This window comes from Falco rusticolus, chromosome 1 (genome assembly GCF_015220075.1).
Source record: "Falco rusticolus isolate bFalRus1 chromosome 1, bFalRus1.pri, whole genome shotgun sequence".
Classification (NCBI taxonomy): domain Eukaryota; kingdom Metazoa; phylum Chordata; class Aves; order Falconiformes; family Falconidae; genus Falco; species Falco rusticolus.
The window spans coordinates 17,055,775-17,072,377 of record NC_051187.1 but is presented as its reverse complement, the minus strand read 5'-3'; the positions used below and the strand labels follow the sequence as shown (position 1 = coordinate 17,072,377).

Below are 16,603 nucleotides of genomic sequence, written 5' to 3'. Positions count from 1 at the left end.
ATTGAAATGACCCCTTTTTCAATTAACAGCCTCATCTCAAATGAGATGGAGATTTACCAGGAGTCCTTGGAGAAAGTGAAACAGACGAGAAGGGCGAACTTTGAGAAGCAAAACTCACTCTCGCCCATCAAACTAATGAGGTGTGCCCCGAGTACTCGGGGGCTCACGGGAATAGCTGAGAGACCTTCAGCTCTAAATCACTGGTATAAATCCAGCCCAGTTTGTCAGGATGGAAAGTGGCTACCACCTGGGACTACCGTGGCCTACAAGGAACTTGTTGGTGGTCTCACCCTTGCTTGGATGGGGCCATATAGCCAACATGGTCCTCCTGGCCAGGCTCCGGGCACCCTGGCTGCTGAGCTGGGGGGGCATGGGGGGCTGACCTGACATGGAATGATGTGGCAGATCGGGCGCTGATCCCGCACCTCCAGGGAGGGAGAGCAGCTCGTTCTACCCTGCTGCAGCCCGCGGTGGGATTCAGGCTGCTTCGGCTGCCACTTGCACGGCTCCCGTTTTGCTATTTCTGCCATACGGATGAGTGCTGCTTATAATACTTGCAGGAATGCAAAGATTTCCTAAAGAGTTGTGCACAAACATCATAATATAATCCTTGGAGCTTCAAAGCCAATCCCAACAACTAATCCCACAGATAAACAAAACTAAATCTCTATTTGCCTGCAAAAATAATGAGCAAACATTAGGGATATCAGTGTATTGAAGGCCTCCAGTCTTCCAAGGGAAGATCTCAACTTTTCACCCAGTTTGTACTGCGAAGCCCTACTCTGCTGTAAACTACAAAATCTAATTAAAATGAGGGAAACTGAGGTAGGCAAACCCTCCAGAGCACTCTGCTAAGATTCATAGCCGTGCTAGTCTTCACTTCAAATAACTGTTTGCAAACCTTGTGCTTCCTAGCATGGCGCTTAAGCCAGCTGCCTTGTCTAAGTGCTTCTTCATGTTGTATAGAATAGATTTATAGCTCAAATCCCTACTTAGGGTATAACATTATTTGTAAAGTTGCTATGACATGCTCAGGCTCTCTAAAGTAACAGCATTAAACATCATTCAGTCCCAAGAGATACTGAGATGGGTTTAAACTCTGTTGCAAAGGTCCCCTCCACACAGACACCAACCTATATATATTTACCACGGTCTTTAAAGGCATTAACAAGAAAGAGGAACCGTATTCGCATGACACTACATGGCTGATTGAATGGACATCCTTGTGGGAAAAGGAATTAATCTGCATAGGTGTCACTCCAACAACTGATTGATCACACTTCAAATCCAATGCTGCAGCAGCAAGACAAAGAGCAGATAAATCAGGCAGTTGCCAGAGGTCTACTGAATAATTAAAGAAAGTAACACACTGCAAAATAAACAAAGTTTTCATTTCTTTCCAGATACCTGCAGTGCAAATACATTTAAATCCAGCCCCAAAGCACTCCAGCAACTTTGTGCATCCCCTTAGGACTTCTTGTGTGGATAACGTTCCTCAGTGGAGATACCACAACCGAACCTGCTGTATTTGTTTCAAGTTTTTCCGGCTCATGAGACTAAGAGCTTATCTGAAATAGAACCGGGACACAGGGCTAACCGAAAAGCATTACTGGATGACTCCCTCACTGTGAGGTTAATTCTCCGCCTGCATTACTCCCCAGTATCGTTTTATCTTCAGATTTTTTTTTCAAAAAATAACAATCAAATTCCAGTGACAACAATGAATACCGATCTAACTGTAGTATCAGGGCCACAAAACCATGAGCCACAGCAACTATGAAGTGATGTTTCTGTATCTCACCCAGCACGATAGCAAAGCTCACCCAATGCCTGGCTACCAGAGCAAGCGCTCTTCCCTTCCAACCATCAACTGAGTGCAACTGTGTGTGTGTGTGTGTGTGTGTTTTCTGAAAGCATCTCTTAAAAGTCACCCAACTTTTGAGGCAGATTCCTTGAAAAAAGCAGTTTCGACTGTTCTTTGCGTGGTGGTCCATAACCAAAGCTCTCGGAGGAGCTGCGGAAACCCAGCTCTGGTAGCAGTTCAGTTTCTCCTTGTAGCAACAAGCACTTGGGGTGTAAGCAAACACTGGGAGCTGATGACGCGTCAGATATACGAGTGTTTTCTTTATCAGTAAATGTTTGCTGACTGGGACTCCCCTGAGTTGAGGTTTCCTCTTTTCCTCTCCTTCAGATTTATTGATCTGAGCTGATAATGGCAACTCAACTTTTTTTCATCACCAACTAGCAGAATCAAAGAGGAAATTTTGGTGAACAAGTAAAAAAATTGGTGTTGGTGGAACAAAGTTTGCCTTAAGAATATGAGGGTGGGAAGTGTCAGTGTGTTCAGGAAATTACATGTCAAAACTAGTAAAAACATGTTGAAGTAGATATTAGCGGATGCTTAAATCACCCTGAAATTCTTCAGAGATACAGATTTGTGTTACTATGAAAAAGTAAACACAGTTGGAGAATAAAGCGGTAAGGAAACTACTCTTGCCTTTTTAGTATCAAACAAAGCTCAAACATTCAGTAAAATCAGATTTGGAGTTATTCTAAACACAAGGAAATAGTGGAATAAAAAGCCTCTGTTTTTACTTGAAATGGTACTAAAGGGAAATTTAGCATTTTTTGCATGGTCTAATTATTCCCCCCCTCCCCAAAAGAAAACCCCAAAATAAAACATACTTTTACTGAATCCAACTGCAAAATACGACAACACCCATTTTCTCTAGGGACCACACAAGTTCCCTGTTCCAGCTGCCCATTCTCGATCCCCAGTGCAAATCTCATCCACGCTACAACTGGAGGATCAGGTCAAAATACCGACCAGTGATTCCTGAACAGGCTGAGAGCAGAAATACAGCTGAGCAACCAACACAAGGTTTAAGCGAAAGAATCTGAAAGATGTACCTTTAAACTATGCTTTAATTACAACTGAATGAACTTTCAGTAAACTGAGAGCTACTCATAGGCTCAATGATGGCAGGATCTAGCCAGCACGGCAGTCGTGTTGTGTGCCATGGACACAGAGAATGCCTTGGCTACTTGAAGCGAAATCGGTGTATTTTTACGGATGTTGTCATCTGAAGGTGTAATCTGTAGATCTGGCAAGCACAAACAGGTTTAGAGATCAAATGGAAGGAGTTTTGTTGCAGAGGTTCAAGTTCAAGGATCTGTTCTTCCTTTGCAGGAACCGATAGCTTGACGCAATGCTTCGCAGACGAGGGAGCTGTATATAATACAGTGTTTTACTTATCTCTTACAGAAACAGCACAGTAGAAGGGAAGCACAAAGTAAATCCCTATTTGCTAATCTGGTAAATGTTATAAAAAGTAAAAAAAATATAAATAATTCTGATATTTGTCTGGTTTATCTCACTTCAAAGATCACAGAGCAGGGGAAGGGATTTTGGAGATGTAGGAAGAGCTATTTTAAAAAGCAGTCACAGGACTGTGAAGTAAGATGTAGGGTTTATGGAAAAAGTGTTGCAGTGTTTTTGGCCACCCCACATCTCAAAACTAGATTCTTTCTAAGAGTTCTTACAGAGAATTAATGGTAAGTGACCATGAGTCTTTGAAAAAGATCTGATTAAGAAACGAAACACACAGGTTAGATGCCAAACCCGTGGTGAGGCTTCAGCCCCCAGGACTGGCTGGGGGCTTCCAGCTCTTGGCACTTCATCTGTTGGCACTTGTGCCTGGCTGTGGCACCGCAGGCAGAAAGAAGCAAGGGAGGAGAAAGAAGAGGAAAGGAGAGGCTCAGAACTGGGAAGGGAGAAGTGGTGGCCCCTGGGATGAGAGCACGCAGCTCTGAACGGGACAGGGAAGCTCAATCCCTTTTTTCTCTGCGCCAGGAGCTGAGGACAGTGCTTGGAAAGTGCTCAGTGTCTGCCGCGCTTGGCTTCCAACAAGACGAACGGTAAAGCTCCCTCGACTTCAAAGGAAACTGAATTAGGCCAATGTCAAGAGCTTTCAGAAGTTCCACCCTTAAATCCTTTGCGCTCATAACTCTCCCTGAAGGAAAGCAGATAGTCGCGCCACGTCACGCACAGGCACTGGAGACCTCAACCCAGGGACCCCTGGGAGCCCCATCAAGCCGGTTTCTCCTGCCGAACAAGCCTCAGCTCACCCAGTTTCCAATGCTGGGCACATCTGGGCGTGACAAGTCCCCAGGGAGGTGACAGAGCAACCCGTCAGGAGAGGCTGCAGGGTCCAGCACCCTGCCTTCCTTGGAGGAAGGCTCCCATGGAACAAAGGCTGTTACAGGGAAAAAGTCTGTTAAAAGACAGTCTCTTCTGGGAGATCCACTGCAATTTCATTTCCACCAAAGCTCCCCGCCCAGCGCTGGTCGCTGAAGCTGCTCTCCACACAGGGCACTCTGCATCCCCAGCGGGCAGCACCATGCATGGAGCGGGCTACCAGCCTGCAGAGAGCAAGGTCTGCAAATGGCAGGGGGATGGCTCTGGGCTCAGTGAAGGGGTTGCACACATCTGGCCTTTCACTTCCAATAAAAACAATTGTTTCTGAAATGTAAAAATCTACATTCAAGCCAAATTAGACATGTGAAGATATGACCAAAACCTCCTCCTTGTTCAAATGCAAACTTGCACAGTAGCAGCCCTTACATGGCTGCTCTATGCCAGCAGCTCTGAAACCAGGAAAAGAATTAATCAATGCTTCTCTTCTCCGAGCAAACCTGAGAATCCCGAGCATACCTTCTGACACTATTTGACCTGTTTATTTTAAAAAGCACTCAGTCCTCAGCCTGCCTCGCAGGGCGGCTGCCAGGGCACTTTACGCTGCAGTACACCGGATCAGTGTTTAAGTCGCAGGTTCAACTTGAGAATGAGGGCATTTTTTTTTTCTTGTCTGATCAAGGTCAAAACTATTAAAATACCCTTAGGTTCTCAGTCTAGTGAAATGAACTGGTAATACATTTGGCAAGTTAATCTGTGGATTGCCTTCTCACATGAGACCAGCTGTTGTGTTTCTAAGTACAAGCAGTATTTACCTCCGATAATGAAATGACTGAATATAATATGAGGGAAAAAAAAAAAAAAAAAGAATCGGTGTTCCCTTGCCTACTGCACAGTCCTGGGTTACATTTACAGTTCTAATAAACTGATTTGTCAAAACCGTCAGAATCAAGGATGATCATCTGGATACCAGATGAACTAAAAATACATGTAATTAGAAGTTGTCCATTTGTTCTCTTTTATCTCCCACATATCTATCCTTTGCTCTCAAATACGTGTGCATGTTCATGTGTAACTAACCGTTTAGCTATGGGCCTAAAATCCGGTCTTTTTATTACCACTTTTACTATAGTATAACACAAGTGGGTTCTGACTTCATAGCACACTCATGCAAAATAAAAATCAGGTCATGTTACTTTAGCATTTTACTGCACTGCATATGCACACAGACACACTGCACACATATGAAGAGATAAAGGCAGGCACACAATATACATATATACAGGCACACACCTACAGCTGGATATACCATTTCCAAAACCAAATACAGATTCAGCTCCACCTGTTACACGAGGCTCGTAGCTGAAATAGAATCAAACTTGCTAGTTCACTTCATTCCCTAAACAGTAGCAGTACTTTTTTCCTAATATTTATCCTTATGTAGAGGAGTAGCTGTCGGACCACACGGCTATGCAGGAGCCCGGGCTTTACCCAGGATCTCCACCAGCCAGCTAAGCTGACGCTGAGCTAGTCTCTTTGCCTCTTGTACCCTTTGAATTGAGATGTTAGAAAGCACCAGAGGTGTTCTGCTGAATATTTATAAAGGCTCAACATTCTCTTTCTCAAGGTTCTAATATGAGCAATATTTCATAAGACGTATTTAAAGTATATATGGTAAAGAATAATCTGACCAGACACACTCCCTACCTTGCAGAATCTCTGACAGAAAAAGAGAGAACAGGACACAGAAAAAATGATACAGGAGGATGTGGAAGAGATATTAATGACAGCAAAGGAGGAAGAATTTCCCAGAAGACGTTAAAGAAAGGATCTGAGCGGATGGACGGCGTGCTGCTGCAAAGTGGTCAGAGACCTTCTTCTGCAAAGCTAAGGGAAGATACCTGCACAAGTGTAAGAAATGCCGAGGAGGAGAATGCAAATGAAGAACGACATGGAAGTAAAATAGGGCATGAAAAGCAGCCGGGGAAGATGCAGCACCAGAATATGACAAATGAGCTCAAATTCTGTGGGAGTCAACCCCACTCTAGTGAAAGAGGGAAGGGACTGGTGTGTCACACCAGGGTTCCCTGAAGCCTGCCTTGGAGAGAGGGGAGGGCTGAAATATTAAGACCAGTGGCTACAGTAATGAAAGGGTTTTACTAAACTCTATTATGCTAAGTAGTCAAAATAAACCATTTTCATGAACTTAGGGTACAAAGCTCACTATGTAAGTCTACCTGAAGCAAGCAGACTAAATTTATCCTAAATACTTATCTACAAGTGGGTTATTACTTCCATTAAAAAAGAAAGGACAACTACTTCAATGTCAGAACTGTTTAAGATTGCTTCTGAAAGTACTGGCTTAAAAAAATTTACTTGTAACTTTTTTTTTTTTTAAAAAAACTGATAAGGAAGATGTCTCTATACAGCATCTGCACACAGTCATCTGGGGTATCCAGTTGGTTTATAACATCCTGTTCAGATTAGCCATACAGAATTCAGTGACAACTGCAAAATCTTGGGATGCTGTTGTAGATTTGGAACTGTGTGAAGAGTCAGCTATTAAACATAAAATTATCTGACGATGATGGTAAACTCCAGGGGCTGCAGAGCAGCTTTTATCCATAGATCCCAAGGCTGTTAAGAAGGAAAGTTATGCGACCACAATCTCATTTTGAACGGGGGGAAACTGAAGCAGCAGGAGGGAGGTGACTCGTCCCAGCTCACCCGACGTGCAGCGCCCTGGGCAAGGGGAGCAGAGCTCACTTGTAAGGAGGAGGGTACTGCACCCCAGAAAGCCACCCCTCAGTAGGCAGTCACTCATCTGGGAAAGGCAGCAGTTTGTATTTCAAACAGCAACATTTATCAACACATGTTTTCCTTCCAGCACTTGTCTGACGCACATCGATACACGCAAAGGCAAGGAAATGTTCACCAGTGCAAGACAGGCAGCATTTCTAGTGATTCACACCAATGGTGAATAAAGGTATCTAGCTAATGCTGCAGCGTAGGGAGCATCTCCTTCAAGGTGCTTAAGATATTCATGTTTATAGAGCTGTTACAATGGCTCTGAAATGTCACTGCTCAAACTTTAGGCCAGAAGCTGTTGATCTCCTTCATCGAGTTGTAACCAAGTGCTCCAGAAGCAGAGAACAGCCGAGCTACTGGAGGGAGCTGGCATTTCGGACACTGGAATTACACACCACTGTAAACTAATCTAAAAAAGAAACATCCACTGCTAACAACAGACAAGAAAACATAATCTTTCTTCCTAAGGACTTAAGCATTTTTAAACTTTCCCTCGGAACCCAGACCAAATGCTCACCATGACCCTATAGCATTCAATCAGAGGAGGGAGTCCTGCCTCCACTGAAGGCAGCGCTGGTGTTGCCAGTGATTTCACTACACCCAGGATTTTGCTGCCTGAAGCACAACAGAGCTAGCAAAGCTCCCACTCATCTCTGAAGATCCAAAGGTTTTTTGCTCCAGCAAAATTCCCAGTACTTGCGTAAAGGTCTTTTGATTTGGCTCAAGCCAGTTAGTAAAAGTGTGATTTACACCAGCGCTGCTACCCAGAGAGAACTGGCTGCTCGGAGGTGACACAGTCAGTAACCAGTGCGTTTCACACCCCTGCTCCCAATGCCAAGCCAAACTCCTGCTTCCTAAGCGTGCAGCTCATCGAAGGTCTGGGCTTTCAGCTCCTCCATCACATCGATGCCAAAACTTCCTAACAGCGGTACAACGCCCCTCTACCTGGCTGCCTCACGGCAGATACTGCACAAACACACTGGACCCTGACAGCCACAGAATCTCCTCTATGTAAGCAAATCCGCAGAGAATAATAATGGTGAATTCAAGGAAGACCTTAATGACTGAGAGGAAGTGTTAAGGGCATTCAAAACACCCCTCAGGACTGGGCTAAAAATTGGCAATCCTGGCAAAAGGAGCCCTCCAGAGATTATCAATTGTCCTTCAAACTGAATCATAAAGCGATAGCTTCTCATGAAGAACAGAAAGATCATTAGTACCTAAAACAGGGCAGGAGCTTCATTGTCAAGTCCTCATGGTTTGAGGATGACAGTGAATGGAACAAAATGCTTGAGGAGTCCAGATGAAAACAGAGCAATTCTCATCCTTGATACAGTTTGAAATTTACAATTTTGTGGGCTAATTTTTCTATTTGTTAGCTATGTGGAATCAAGAGAGCATCAGATTTCATTGCATGAAGACTTCCTATGTCTAGCTAAAGAATAACCAACCCATGCCAGTGAGAAAGCCCAGTGTGAAAAGCCAGACGGAAACTTAAACATATGTCAGTAGCTGAGGTTTAGACTCATCCCGCCTTGCTCCAGGCACAAAACTGGCGACTAAGTTACGGACACGGTTCCTTTAAGTTTCTTAAAAAGTCAGTGGAGAAGATGAAATCAATTCAAACTTCTTTTCTCATGTGCTGAAACCCATATGGGATGGATCCTGGCCTCTGGGCATTCATAAACACCTACGATTTTTTCCAGTTCTAAATAAGTAACAGTTCACACCTACTGCCTCCCGTGTGGTCATTTTTAAACACTGTATGGAATTAGTCTTATTCTCAGTTTGTAAGAAGGAAGGGTGAATTCAAATCTATACCATGACAAATAGTGGAACAACCACAAATAAAACCAGTCTTCTGCATCTCACTTCTGCCTTCTGACCCCTAGACATCGTTTCTTCCCTCCTATCTGTGAATTTTTAATTACGCACACCGATAACAGGCTACAAATCCAGGTTTTATATCCCCCTCTCTCCCCCCAGTACTGAAACAACCCCGCGTTTATATACAAATAAAGCTTGGAAAGGTGATTTTCTAGTCAGAAGCAATTCTCTCCCACGACATGCCAAGCGGGAAGAGGCAAGCGATGCCGGCAGGCACGCTGTGCACTGAGCGGGAGCTGTGCACCACGCAGGACATGCGGCCCTGGGTGCAGCATCTGGAAACTGCCGCCAGCACCACACGGTTGCTTGAAATAGATCTTTTCCACACACGAACCCCCAGTTTCTCCCTACACCTTTCTATATATTTAGCTCAACAGAAAGGCCCTTTGCAGAGGTGCTAGAACAGAAAACCAGGAAGGTATACTTCAACCCTTCCAGATAAACTGCAAGACTGAGCTTCCCAAACTTCTCCAGACTTCAAAGACTTTCAGATATTGTTTAATCAATGATAGAGCTGGAAGGCCAGCTGTGTTCTTCTGTTTGTTCTTAAATGCTAATCCAAGTTTACCAAAACGGAGGGATTTTGCATCTGGGGTATTTGGATTCAGGCCCACTCCTCTGGTAACCTGTCCTTGGCCTCTCCTTCCATCTCCCTGTCACGTCCCATCCTTCTCTCAGTTGTCCCCTGTGCTTTTTTAGCACTGCGTCCCCTTTCAGTGAGATCAATAATTGCTTTGTCATGCTTCATGACAAGCCCTCTCTCCTTCTGGGTTACCCAGCGAGCCCACTGTGTATGTAGACGTGGATGACATTTATAAACTACACATGAAAGCTCTTTGGGCCATTCCTTCATAAATCTCACAATGTATTTCAGTTCTCTGCAGCTTCCTGCATTGTGTTTTAGGCATGAAAATAATTACGCACTTAGAAGCACTTATATTCAAAACTGCAATACGTGAACCCTGAATCTTTGCAGGTTTCCGAGACCCTCGCACACATCATGTTTTTCCTGAAGTCTGAACTAGCATCAATCTTTTCTTGGCACTGCTTTGTCCTCTACTTTGTATTTTACCATTTCCTATCTTACCTTTTGTGAGAACCTGAACAGAAACAAAGTAGCCTGCGAAGTAAAATAAAGCAAAAACTGTGTTAGGTAAACAATGGCTTGGGGGCATAATGTTGTTTGGAGTTGGCACTCCCCAAGAACAATGTTGTTTGGCTGGTTGACTCCGCGGCAGGAAATAACCTTTGGGGGCCCGTGACCCCAACCGCTGCTGCCGAGAAAAACAACATGGTTAAAACCAGGATTCATTTTTCCAAACTGTAATGATTTGCCCGCTGCCAACCCCCCAGCAAGGGGCTGAGGGCTCCAGCGATGGCAGCCCAACTGCCGCACCAAGCGTTAAGCAGAAGAGGAATGCCTGATCCCTATTTTTGGCTTTTGTCTCCCCTTTTTTTTTTACTTCTTTCTACAGAACTAGTCTAACAGAAGGCAGCTTTTTTCCTGAGTGAGTGTTTTGCATTTTTCTAGCTTCGGTCGACTGTATTTCTAAATCCTTTCAAGATAATCATTCCGGGAGCACAGGTTCTTCCACAGGTTGCTTCAGCAAAGAGGATTCTTTGTCATAAAACTGCTCTTACTATTAGGGAGTGAAAAAACAGTGATCTCACAGGTTTTGGGAGTTCAAGACTAATTTCTCCCCTATCCCACCTCAGCTCCTGGCAGAAGCCAGGGAGAAGAGCAGACTCCAGCTCTCTGCTGGAAGGCCAGGAGGCTGGCCGGGGGTGTGATGGTGGCTCCAGGTCCTGGTTATCACGGCTCGTTTCTAACAGATGGTCCCTGCAACCACCGCAGCCCTTTCTTATGGTGCTCTATCTGAGAGGAAGGAAATTGAGATTCCACCCCAAATCCCAGCACATAGTTTTGAGGATTCCCACATCTTCCAAGGATTAAGTCACCACATGTATAGCCTAAAGTGCCTCGAGGACTAGAGAGAGGCACCATTTTTAGAAGGCTGTGTAAGAAGAACCGCTAAGAGGCTAAAATCCTTTGTAGTTTGCCCCAAAGACATATTCACGAAGAGATTTCAAGAGGAGGAATGAGATACAGCTCTGATGTTCGGGTGAAAGAAGGATCCAAGCGACCTAAAAAAGAGAAGGTTTTTTGACCGACAAATCACAGTACCTCAACAGAAGACACAGCCTATATCGAGCTACAGAGCAACCCATTTGTGGGTCTTCCAAGTGACAGTACTCGCCAGCGGTGACTCAGAAGCCTTGCCAACATGTAGAGGACAAACCCTGAAAGAGGAGTGAACAAAGGCAATCGTCCCCTGTTTGAAAAAGCAAGATAGTGCTAAGTTAGAACGATGCAGAAGTCTGAAATAAATATCACCGTGAACTGGACTGACAACATTAAGCCTTCCAAAGAAATGTGGATGTGGTTATCTGGGGGACTTTTGATTATGAGTTTGTTTTTAATTTTGCCACTAGGCCTGTTATCTGTACTACTCGTAGAGAAAATACTCTATTCCCTACCCAAATACACTGATCCTGCTTCAGCAGGACTTCTGGGGCGGAGAAGGAAGGTTCATGTCCACGACACAATTTAGCTCAAAGCTCCAAGCAGTTTCTAAAATAAATCTCCTGCTATTTTCTAAATTGTTTTCAAGTCTTGGGAATATCTAAGTTATCTCCTAGAAAGCAGGAAGACAAAAGCGTAGAAGAGCATCATATTATTTTAATAGGGGGAAGACAACAGGTCAGAATTTATCCCTAATTTAAAATCAAAGCCGGTGTGTTTCAACCAGGGATGATGCATCCAGCACTTCTAGGCCATCCTTCCATACTTCTTCCACCCACCCACGAAGGCAGGCTGTGTATGTGCTGGCCAGACCCACCAGCGCTTGTCAAGCCACAGACCATTTGCACGGACTCGCTGCCAACCTCGGCACAGAGGGGCGAAGTCCAGAGGAAGCAGCCGATGATACCACAGCATGATCACGCTAGTAATCCCAACAAGATAATCACAGATGTTGTGACCCACTTAAAAATGAGTTCATTTTCCAGATATCCAATTTCAGTGGCTTTTTAGGACATTACCCCCCTGAAGGTTTATGGGCAAATGAGTGTTCAGCTTATTCTCCATCATTTTCTGCACCAGTAATGCTATGCTATGGTAAGTGTGAAATCAGTACATAATCTTTAAGCCATCTTGTTTTCAGGACAGATACTTGCTTTGCTAATAACCGCACCCTCCCCGCAGCGCTGTATCCCCTAGGAGCCAAAGCAGCACACTGTATTTTACGTTCCCTTGCCAGCCACAAATAGGGGGGGGGGCACGACACCACGGGGGGGATGGACGGACACAGATGACAATGGCAAATACACCCCAATCTTTCAGGCATGCAAAAACTAGCTTCTTACATCAGTCGAATTCCTGTTCAATCTCCTTTGCATAGGATGCAGCACCGAAGAGAGACTAAGGGATTTCAAAAGGAGGGAAACCCAAGGAATCGAGGGGCAGAAGGAGCAAGACCACCGCAGCCTTTGTTTTTTTATCAAGTCATCCTCACAACTGCACTCTCTGTTGGAAAGGCCCAAACCATGCAAAATGCCCGGCAGCACGAATAGAAGATGGCCCAGGTGGCAGGGAGCTGCCGAAGGACAGACAATCCCCTCCTCCACAGCGGAGCTCGTTTTCTGTGTACCCGTGTCAGTGCCACCAGGTGCCCATTTTGAAGTCAATTTAATGCAATGCTGAGGCCAATAGTGGCAGCCTAGATTTCCTAATTCTATCTATGCTTCTGGTTTTTTTTTTCAAAAAATACAATCGGCATGGAATTTTTTAATAAAAAAAGGAATTCCAAACACTTACTGTAACTATTTTGCCTCTACGTCTAGTACAGATAAATTAAAAAAGAAAGATTTGCTTGTTTGAGGTATTTTTTCAGTACTGGCGACTTCTTCCCCTTGTTGGGAAGCGATGCAAACCTGCATGCTAATTCTGAAATTTCCTTTACACGGTATTTCTGTTGTCCCTTTAGAAGCGAACGTATAGAAATTCCTGGTAATTACTCAGAAATCCCAGTGATACTAGTTTTAATTGTTCTTCTCCTCCCTGAGCCCCTTTTCACGCAGTGTATTTCTGGATGATAGCAACCTCTGTAAGAAGAATTAAAAAAAATGTTGTTTATTCCTAAATTAACATTACCTTCGACCAGGGAGCAGGTGACCTTTTGTTCCATAGACGACATACTACTTTCAGCCAAACTATACGTTAACTTTGGTTTTGGTCACAGGTGAGTATGCATTTGGCCAACCTTTTCTCTGAACAGCGATGCCACCCTCGCCGGTACTGCCGCCCTTTGGAAGTCCATCCTGGCGGCTGTCAATCACTTCCCAATTATGGCGAGGATACAGACTGCCGCGTGCCTGCCTCACATGAGAGCAGGCTTAAAGCTTCTCCCAGATTGGTTTAAAGAATGCAAATTTAACAGTCTACCTCAACTAATGAAGTAGCAAGGCTTCTAAAAACACATTCTTAAGCTAGACACGCCGCAGTATCCCATTTCTAAATGCTTCCAATTCACCAATTACTTGGGTTTAAGCAGTCCCAAGCTAAACCAGCTTTGGCACACAAAAGTTTACAATTTTTAAATGTTCCAGTCTTTGCCTTAAGATTTATAAGCGCTTTGCACCTCTCAGGACTTGGCTCATGGTCACGGGTATCGAAGGGAAAGAGCAGAAAGATGCAGCCAGCAGCGCCGGGGTCCAGCCGGTATTCCAGCAAGCAAAGCTGAATGCTGCTTCGTGTAAGGAACGGTGACTTATTAAACCACCAGGTATCAGGAAGAAATAAGGGGAAGAAAACTGCGTTTTTCTTTTCTCCTTTGAAATTGCATTTTACTTCTTTTACTCCCTAACTGGAGCACTTTCCCTTTTCAAAATGGCCTTTCTTGGAAGCATTTGCTTACACCAGCAAACCCCCTCCAGAAGTACACGCTCCGGCACTTCCCAGCGCATGCTTTATTCGCTCTCTTTCCAACCCGAACCACCAAACCGGTCATTGCTTCCCACTTCTCCCCAAACCACTTTCAGAAGAGAGTAGGAAAAACACACACAAACACACAGGGCGAGTGATCTTTCCCAGTTTTGACTGTGTGTGGTAACGAACGCCCAGCCCAGCCTTTCCGTGCGAGGCGACGGGGCTGCTCCAGAACGCAAATCCGCAGGGCTATGGCAGGTTCTGCTTTTTCCAAAACGATCTCCCCAGCTGCAGCACATTACTTGTGGCAACTTTTCTTGGATCTTAAATGGGTTTTGAAGCCATGCTGTCAGCTGCCTTCATGTCACCCCACTATATTATGATTGAATCTCCTGTTCCTTTTATAGAGTTGTTCTCTCCTAATAAAACACTAACTGCCGGTCTGAAAGTCGGCTTCGGGACCGCTGCTTACGGCCTCGTGATAACCTCCTGCTCCGCTCTTTTCTCCGCTAAAAAGTACACTTGTGAAATGTTAATCGCCGAGGCTGTATTCTTAAATCTGCATCTCTCCAGTCCCAGAAATTTGCTGTGTTTATACAATATCTTGACCCCACCCCCACTTCTAGTTATTTTAAGAGCTCATACTTTGGAACTGGGCAATATTCCTGAACACATGAAAGAACACACAGAGTACAAACAGCTATAAATGAATATCTGCAATTCATTGCAGCAGCCGCCTACAAAGGTGATACCTTCAAGCTGTTTGTCAGAATAAACTAGCAAAAAAGCTGTTACTTGTCAACTTTTGGATAAGATACATTGCAAAACAATATTCATTTTCCCTGGCAAATGCAAAACCACATTTTATAGGTGTGAACCATTTCCAAACTTCAAAACTGTACCATAAATGAACTGTGAACGCGTAGAAAAACACTCCCGAGTACGGTTGCAAATAAGCAAATGACTTCAAATGTACAGAATTAAAATAATCACAGTTTATTTTTCATACGCTTAAAGACTGAAAATATTTTCACCTTCCATTCTACTGCATTTGAACAGAATCCATCAACAAAAACCTATAAATCTGTTCTTCTTAATGGGTTTCATGCCAACGTTGTGTTTAAAGTCATGAGACTCAAAGAAAAACTACATTCCTGGGACATAATGCTGCACAGTTAAAAAGAAACGCTTTGCTGAAATCTAACTTGACAACATTTGCTGTTAGGATTTCCAGGACTTTCATCAGGGATGTTTCTCAAAGAATCCCATCTCTCAGAAATTGTTTTTGTCGTGGTAACAGACTTGACTATTAATGAGAAAACAGTAAGAAGCTTTAGTATCCTAATGGATACTAAATGACCTGGAGGATCTGAAACACTTATGTGCAGAAAATATACATATGTGCAATTCCTTTGGCTTCAAATATTTGTTAGCTGGGATGCAATGTATTAAATGAGGTAACTAACGTGTGAAAAAACAACAGTACTTTATGCATAAACAATCACGTTAACTTTGCACATTCAAAAAATATCATATCCTGCCCAATGTGACTTTTACAAATCAGAAGAAAATCAGGTCATAATAGTAGATAAATAGGCAGTGCCTAGCAGCCTCCGTATGTCCTCAAGACAGTGAGGCTACGAGCAAACACTGACATTTGACACAGATACAGCTGTTTAAAATATGTCTTCATCATACTCAGATGGAGATAAAGACAGAACAAAATTCAGCCAGAAGAAATCCAAAGTTGAAAAAAAAAAGTAATCTAAAACCAGATGCTGCAGAACGTGCAAAAATGAAGATGCAAATTTAATTTTGCAAGCCTGGAAGGAAATCCCCGTGAGCGTTCACACTCAGTCCACCTTTACTAAGAAGCCCGCAAAAGTTAGTCAAAATCAACAGCAATAAATATTTTGAAGGAGGAAAACTCTGTAAAGTCTATTCATTTTACTTTCTGAAATGGTGCAAAAATGTTACCTACTCCCTGTACAGTTATTAGTCTCTGTAATGTAACATAACAGATATTTTCTAAATCCTTTTAGGCCTTCTCCCCCTCACTGGAAAGATCATCATTTTTTTATTTCAAAGTGGATTTAATAAAGAAAAGGAGTGCTGTTAAAGTAATACGTGAGGCTTTGACATTAAGCAGCGCAACCCTGCAGAGTCGGCAAGAACAGGGTCTCTAATCTCCAGTGATTTATAGAGGGCTCTTCCTTCATCTCTGCACTCAGGGAGGGCCAAAAAGTTTAGAGACAGGCTGGCGTCCCCCCGCTCCAGCTCCTGCTGGCCAGTCTGCCGGCAGAAACCCTTAACCACTTCGCTGCCGGCTTCCCCCACGCCCATTAAAGGGGGCTTTATTTATTTGTATTTATAGAACAAAGTGATCTCAGAGTTAAGTCATGCCCACGGAGGTAAATGTTTATGTCTGTCATCAGAAATTTATAAGCAGAGGACGAGAAGCTAATAGGCAGAAAGTAAAGACCAAAACTGTGGAGTGTTTGATGCTCATCTAAGTAAGCTCTGAAAAGCTCTGAGTAGAAACACGTCTTAATTAAAAACTTACAGATATATACAGTTAATTTTAAAGCTAAATAACTGAATTACAGATAGCAGACAGCCTATTACCAACTGGAGAAGAATGTTTGCCTTATACTGGCTCAACGTTACACTAAAGTTCAAAGAATATGTTTCCAAACACAAATGCAAGAAGCTATTAAGCTCTTGTC

General features: G+C 43.7%; 1 protein-coding gene across 7 annotated transcripts in view; it reads right to left on the bottom strand.

Annotated features, from left to right (window-relative positions):
- Window positions 1–16,603, bottom strand: part of BCAS3 (BCAS3 microtubule associated cell migration factor) — a 370,061-nt gene that overhangs the window by 65,481 nt on the left and 287,977 nt on the right. The gene's annotated exons all lie outside the window — the stretch shown is intronic.